We start from the raw sequence: 8,500 nt of genomic DNA on the forward strand, positions 1-8,500 counted from the left end.
TAACAAGACACCATATAAATAATATCATGTCCCAACTTATCGGGCCTATTGATTTAATGAGCTAAAGCGCACCTTTTGATAAATTAAATAAATAAATATTAAGTATACGTGTTTGTTATTATATCATGATTAAGAGTACGCACTTCCATAATAACAGAGGTTTTGTTCTTTTATGTAGTTAGTATAAAAGAAACTACCTAAAATGGTCCTACTCAATACACATATAGTGTACTAGTGTAATTTTATAGTCAAGATAAACTAGTATCAAATTACACTATAACCATTCCAATGGTTTGTTCCAATCCATCTTGGTTGTGAGCTACTATTTATAATTTATAAGGAACTGATAACATGATCTTCTGTGTGACACCACACACCATGTTTTCTATAATATAAATTAAATGGACAACTGCATTTTACTAAATACAGACATTTGACCAATGTGATTCTCATTTCAAAATAAATATTCATACAAAAAGCTAGGCTTTTACTATACATCCAAACAAATGTGAACTTGAGAACTTTGACGAAATAGCCCTTCTGCCACTTGGAGTTCTGTCAGAAGTTCTGCCAACGAATAAACCCTTTTGTTCATGTTGTAGTTTAGGCGGAAATGCTCAAAACTTTTGGGCAGCATTTGGAAAATGATATCGACCTGGGTTTCCCTATCGATTTCAGCTCCAAGGACTTCCATCTCATTCAATTGAGCCATCATCTTAAGGATATGATCCCTTACGGGTGTCCCCTCAATCATGGTGGTCGTCATTAATTTTCTCATGGCCTCCTGCCTGGCAGCCCGATTCTGGTGTCCGAAGAGTTCTTTGAGATTGAGCATCATGTCATAGGCAGTGGGTAGGGGTAGGGCCTGATGCTGATATTGCAGCTGTAACACCCGTAAATTTCCTCTATTCCAAAAGTGCAAAAAGAAATAGAAGAAGAGAAAAATAAAAATATATTCATAAATGGTCTGGGCTAGGATTGAACCCTAGACCTCTTATTTGAGATTGGTTTAAGTAGCCATTAGGTGGTGGTAAAGCATCACATTAGAAATAGAAAACTATTCATTATATGTAGATTATAGGGGAGAGATGCTTCAACTTGTACTTAGTATAAAAGGGAATGGAAAAGATGAAAACCTAACTTTTCATCTTCTTCTTCTCCTCTCTAGCTGAATCCGCCCTTTTCCCTTGGTGATTTCGGCCAAGATCTAGGACTAGGGTTTCCAAATATCTAAGTTCTTCAAGGGAAGGATCTAGGAGAAGAGTTTTCACAAGGATTTTTATGCACGTGAAGGGCATCTTGGAGATCAAGGCATACAAGAGGGTTGATCTTCCCTACACCTTATAATAGTAAGATCTAGCGAAAGGAGGTAAGTACTACTCACCTGCAGTATAAGTTGCTTCGATTATGCATGTATTGTAACGACCACCCTTCTTACTACTACTACTACTCTCTAAGAGTGACCGTTACTTAACTACTAACTCTACTTAACCGGTACGCTATTTAACTATGAGAAATCCCTACCGAAAAATTTCGGCAGAGTTTCCCCTGTACCGGTGACCAAATCAACAATACAAACAGTGTATACTCAGCCACAGGCGACTGGAACATATAATCACACGACCACGCAGTATAATAACTCAAATAAAAGAAGGAAACTACCCTAATAATAGCAAACAACAATATCACTCCATCAATAGAACCCAACTACAAATGCGGAATAAACTTAATTACAATCTTGACTCATAATAGAATGTAAAGAAAACTAAAGAACTCTAAACAGAAAAGTCTTAACAATTCCTTAGCAAACTCTAGATCTCCCCATAGTCCAGCCATCACACACCTTCATCACCACCACCTTGTCGCCTTCCTTGCTAAATCTTTTCCTTTCCTTTATCTGCAGTAGGAGGAAGTGCAGTCTATAAGCATAAAGCTTAGTGAGCGCTATCTACTCACAAAAACTCGATATGCATGTATATAAATAAAAACATGCTAAAACTGAATGCTAACATGTAAAGCTACTCATGCTCATAAATAGCAAAGGAATCATACTATCTGAAATACTAAACATGTATTGCTAATCATGCTCATAATCCAATGAAGGAATCATACTAACTGAAATACTAAACATGTATAGCTAATCATGCTCATAATCCAATAAAGGAAACATACTAAACATGTAAAGCTACTAAACATGTAAAACTACTAAACATGTAAAACTAAACATGCTGAATAATCTAGTAGCAAGAAACAAATAAAACTATTACTGTATGCTTCAAATAACAAGAAACAAAACTTTCTAATTCTAATCATATTTGAAGCTTGTTTCATTTGTTTCAAAACTTATACTTTAATACTTCAAAATAATAATCAACTTCTCTTGGGCCCGGCATTGTACCACTTTGCGCGCATTCTTAATACGAATCGAAGTAGCTAATCACGAAACTACTAAGATACTTCTAGGCCTTGTGCCTAGGGGCAACTTGGAGCCCATCCCTTGGACCTTGTGTCCGGTACATGCCCTTTAAAAGTAAAATACTTATTATCTTATTTACTTCTTCTTTAAATGCCTTCGCATTTGAATAAGCACCTCGTGTGCCAAAATCCCTAAAGTCTTGACTTTGGGATCTACTTAAGGCCTTGGCCTTTCTCTTTCTTTTCTTTTTCTTCCTTTTACTTGTTAATACTTCTAAAAGTATTTAATAGGATTCTTATTTTTCCATTAGAATACATGGTTGTTCATGCTTGTTAAAATAGAAAATGAAAACAACTTTGAGCTTACTAATCATGCTATAAAATAGAGCAAAAGAAAGCAACTTGAGCTTACTAATCTTGCTATAAACTAGAGCAAAGAAAGCAACTTTAAGCTTACTAATCATGCTGTAAAATAGAGCAAAAGAAAGTAACTTTAAGCTTCCTATACATGCTGTAAAATAGGGCAAAAGAATGCAACTTTGAGCTTTCTATACATGCTGTAAAATAGGGCAAAAGAATGCAACTGAAAAACTAGAAAATCTGTTCATGTACATCTATTGCTACACAAACAGAAATGCAAATAAAGGAAGGTTGTTCTAAGCCCTAAACGAAATTGTTCTTGCTTGCAAATATGTGATTAAACAGAAGCTGTTCTAAGCTCTAAACAGAGCTGTTCATGCTTGCAGAAATGCAAATAAAGCTAGGATGCTAAGGCTGAGATGTTAATTAAGGTAACAAAGAAATCTAAGATTGATATACTAACTTCAAAGCTGTTTTTTTTTTCATTGCAGCAAGGAGAAAATCCAACAAGAGCTATAAATCTACAGCATTTCATGCTCTAACAATTCAATAAAAGGTCTATAACTGATATGGATCCAAAACATGCTAGTTCTTCTTGATATGTTCCCCGACACAAACCAACCAGAAAGTACTGCTGAAACTAAAATCTTTGCAAACATGTTCACAACATAAAGCAACAGAACTCTTCAAGTCTACTTCAAAACAACCCGGAACCATAGTCCATTTCCCTGTTTAGTGCCACGGTAGAAACCAATAAGAGCAAATCACTCCACTTACTTAATCCTTTTCCTATTCTTCCCTTGGAAACTCACGGCAGCAACAAGACCTTTAAGCATGTTATAGTATAAATATGCAAGGAAGAAGGAAAAAGAATCTTAGATCTACCCTTAAACCTCTAACATATAGATTCTGTGCAACATGATCCGAAACACAAAAAGAATTAAATCCCTAGCAATCATAAATTCGGCTCAAACTCAATCCGAAACAAAGGAGCATGTTGTGGATGATAAGGAGTGAAACCAAATTCCGAAATAAAAGGAAAGGAAGATCAATGTCACGGAACTACTCCTACTGCAGGTGAGAAGCAACTCACCTCGCTGTTCTTGGACTTACAACCGAAAAGGAAGAAGAAAAGCTCTAGGGTTTTGGGTGAGGTAAAGATCTCGGCGATTCCTCTACGTCTTCACCTTCTCCTCGATGAAGGGGATCAAAATCGGCAAGGTTTGCCGGAAGAAAGCCTTCGCCGGCCGCCGGAGAAAGGAAACCTAGCTCCGCCGCCTCTTTCGCCCGAGCAGAAGTCGCGATGCCGCGCAAAAGAGAAAGAAGAAACAAGGGTTTAGGTTACGGGAAAATACCTAAGTTCTCTTCTTATAACTAAGGTTCTTATTCTCTAACTACTGCTTAAGTATTATTCACTCCTTCCTTAATTAACAATCGCCGCCAGCACAGCTGGTCAGGCGGGTTTTGCTCGGGTCAAAGGTCTCGGCTTCGAACCCTCAACCGCGCACTTTTAATTCCAATTTATTTCCTAATCCTTAACTATGCTATAAACTTAGTTCTCACCATATAAGGTTAACAAAACCGTGTAGCTCAGCTGGTTGGACCGGTTTTGCTTGGGTCAGTCCGACCCGAGGTCGTGGGTTCGAATCTCACCTTCAACATTTTTTTTAAAAAACTTCTTTCTTTTTGTAACCCTACTAAACGACCTCCAAAAATTACGTAAAAATACTCTAAAAATTCCTAAAAATCTCTAGAATATTTTAAAAGTATTTCCAAATATTTTTATGGACTTTTAGAACTTGAAATAGGGAAAATTGGGTCGTTACAATTCCCCATACCTTATAAAAAGTTCGTCCTCGAACTTAGAACAATTCTGGATACTTCTATCTCATACCGTCCTCACGTTTCCAAGTGACTTCCTCGTGCTTCTGGTTCTGCCAGATGACCTTCACTAGTGGCACTTCTTTGTTTCTTAGTCTCTTGACTTCTCTATCCACTATCTGTGTAGGTCTGCTCTCATAACTAAGATCCTCTTGGATCTGCACTGACTGAGGCTGAATCACTTGGCTCGGGTCGTGGAGACACTTCTTTAGCATGGAGACATGAAATACATTGTGGACTGCTGACATGTCTTGTGGTAAATCCAGCTTGTAAGCTACTTTCCCAACCCTCTCTATGATCAGGTAAGGTCCTACATAACGAGGACTTAATTTGCCCCTCTTGCCAAATCTCATCACTCCCTTCATAGGAGCAACCTTGAGAAAAACTGAATCCCCCTACTTGGAATTCAAGTGGCCTACGGTGTGTGTCAGCATAACTCTTCTGTCTACTTTGGACAGTCTCAATTCTCTGTCTGATCTTCTGAATAGCCTGAGTAGTTTCATCTATCAGCTCTGTCTGAATGCCCTGCTCTACTTCCATTTCTTTTCTTTCACTTGCTTCCTGCTAGCAGATGGGTGATCTGCACTTCCTACCATATAACGCCTCATAAGGTGTCATCTTGATGGTGGCCTGATAACTATTGTTGTAGACAAACTCAGCTAAGCATAGATACTTGCACCAACTCCCCTTGAAATCTAGTGCACAAGCTCTGAGCATATCTTCTAGAATTTGATTTACTCACTCTGTCTGTCCATCAGTCTGAGGATAGTTTGGTGCCTAGTGCGTTCTGAACACACTCCCAGAAGTGTGAGGTGAAGCGTCCACCTCTATCAGAAACAATAGATTTAGGAACTCCGTGAAGTCCGATCACCTCTTTAACATGCGCCATATCGCTCATATACACCTTGATGGCTAGAAAGAGCAGACTTGGTCAATCTGTCCACTACTACCCATATTGCGTCATATCCATTTGTAGTTCTTGGAAGGCCTGTTATAAAGTCCATGGATATATCTTCCCACTTCCACTCTGGTATTGGGAGGGGCTGTAGGACTCCTCCTGGTCTCTGGTGCTCTGCTTTGACTGACATACTTAGCTACATCTCTTTTGAGTCCGGACCACCGTAACCTCTGTTTCACGTCTTGGTACATCTTGGTAGAACCAGGATGCATGGAGTAGGGTGTACTATGAGCTTCTTCTATAATCTTCTTTCTCAACTCTTCGTCATTAGGGACACAAAGGCGGTTCCCCTAGTAGAGGATTCCACTATTTGATACTCGAAACTCTGAATTTTCTTCTTCTTGTATCCCTTGCTTGATCTTTTGGATATCTGGATCTTCACTTTGCTTTCTCTGTATATCCTCAAGTAGGGTTGACTCTAAGGTCAATGCAGAGAGTTGCCCATAAATAATTTCGACTCCAAAGTCTGACAACTCTTTCTGCAGTGGTAGGGCTAATGATGACAGAGACATCAGGGATGCACTGGACTTTCTGCTTAGTGCATCTGTCACTTTGTTAGCTTTACCTGGGTGTATTACTTCCTTCCGCTTTCAACTGATGGTTCCCAAAACGCAGGTATATTTTAGGGAACACTGTTGCTCTATTTAGCTGATCAAATAGATCATCTATTCTGGAAAGAGGGTACTAGTCCTTAATTGTTACTTTGCTCAGAGCTCTAAAATCTATGCACATTAGCATAGATCCGTCTTTCTTCTTGACAAACAACAGTGAGCTCCCCAAGGTGAGTGACTAGGCGGATGAAACCCTTGTCAAGTAGCTCCCAAATTGTTCTTGTAACTCTTTAGCTCGCTAGAGAAATTTGATACAGGCTTTTGAAATTGGACAGTCGAGAACCAATTCAATTTCAAATTCCGCTTCTCTGTTGTGAGGTAGTCAGTAGCTCTTCTAGAAATACCTTTGGATACTCATGGACTACCCGAACATCTTCCCGCTTGGGTCTTTCTTGTTCTTCCTTTGATTACTTGACCTCTGTTTCCCACTGTCTTGTCTTCTATCTTGACTGGCTTGTGTTGTGTTTGTTGTGCCTTGTTGCTGTTCAGATAGTGCTCACTAATGCCCTGCTGACTAGCTCTTAACCAATCTATGGTCGGTGAGTTTCACTACATCACATTAGGTGTTATTTCTGGTCTCAGCATTAGGAGCATCAGTCTGACTCATTCTTTCACTGTACTTACTAACTCTAGGCAAAGGTGAGCTAGCTTGTTAAATCTTTTAACCGCTTCTTCTACTGGTAGGTCACCTTGTCTGAATTCCATAAGCACCTCATACTGTTTATTGGTGATCCGTTGACGGAAGACTTCTTCATAAAACTCTATCTCGAAGTCAACCCAGCTCATCTGGTTGACTGCTCTCTTACTCTTAACTCGCTCCCACCACATACGAGCATCTCCAGATAGGCAGAAAGAGGCACACTTGACCTTCTCGACTTCTGGCCAGTCAAGAAGGTTCATGGTGCTCTCCAGTGTCTTGAACCAAGCTTGGCATCCCAGGGCTCAGTCATGCCTGAGAAGCTTTCTGGTTTCAGTTTCAGCCACTGGATGAGGTATGCTTCTTGTCTTCTAGGTGTTGTGGCGACTTCCAAGGCAACTGATGGGACTTCAGTCACCACTGGGGTCTCCACAGAAATGGTTGGGGGAGTGGGAGGAGCTGGCTTCTGATTGGCCATCAGATTGGCAATCACTTGCTGCTGCTCTACTACTTGTCTCTGGAGTTAGGCAACAACTTCAGAGAGATTGGGCTCAGTTGATCTAAGCTCTTCGTTCTCCTGATCTTGGTTCTCAGTATGAACGGTACGGGGGCGTCGCCTTCTTGGCAACTGATTATGCAGAGGAAAAAGACTAAATAGCTTCTCTAACCCTTCTAATCATATATATATATATATATATATGAATAAAGAAAAGGGAAACAAAATCTTCTATCTTACTTAGGCACTTATAAACAATCACTCTATACTGCAAATAATAATAAAGGAAAGCAATAAAGAAAGAACTTAAATACTTTCTTACTTGAAGACGGCAAGAATGATGCTGATGTGTGTGTGATGCTGGAAAATGGAAACTGCTCTGATACCAACTGTAACGACCACCCTTCTTACTACTACTACTACTCTCTAAGAGTGACCGTTACTTAACTACTAACTCTACTTAACCGGTGCTGATTAACTAAATCACACGAAAAATTTCGGCAGAGTTTCCCCTGTACCGGTGACCAAATCAACAATACAAACAGTGTATACTCAGCCACAGGCGGCTGGAACATATAATCACACGACCACGCAGTATAATAACTCAAATAAAAGAAGGAAACTACCCTAATAATAGCAAATAACAATATCACTCCATCAATAGAACCCAACTACAAATGCGGAATAAACTTAATTACAATCTTGACTCATAATAGAATGTAAAGAAAACGAAAGAACTCTAAACAGAAAAGTCTTAACAATTCCTTAGCAAACTCTAGATCTCCCCATAGTCCAGCCATCACACACCTTCATCACCACCACCTTGTCGCCTTCCTTGCTAAATCTTTTCCTTTCCTTTATCTGCAGTAGGAGGAAGTGCAGTCTATAAGCATAAAGCTTAGTGAGCGCTATCTACTCACAAAAACTCGATATGCATGTATATAAATAAAAACATGCTAAAACTGAATGCTAACATGTAAAGCTACTCATGCTCATAAATAGCAAAGGAATCATACTATCTGAAATACTAAACATGTATAGCTAATCATGCTCATAATCCAATGAAGGAATCATACTAACTGAAATACTAAACATGTATAGCTAATCATGCTCATAATCCAATAAAGGAAACATACTAAACA

The sequence above is a fragment of the Zingiber officinale genome, chromosome 11B (genome assembly GCF_018446385.1).
Source record: "Zingiber officinale cultivar Zhangliang chromosome 11B, Zo_v1.1, whole genome shotgun sequence".
Taxonomy (NCBI): Eukaryota; Viridiplantae; Streptophyta; class Magnoliopsida; order Zingiberales; family Zingiberaceae; genus Zingiber; species Zingiber officinale.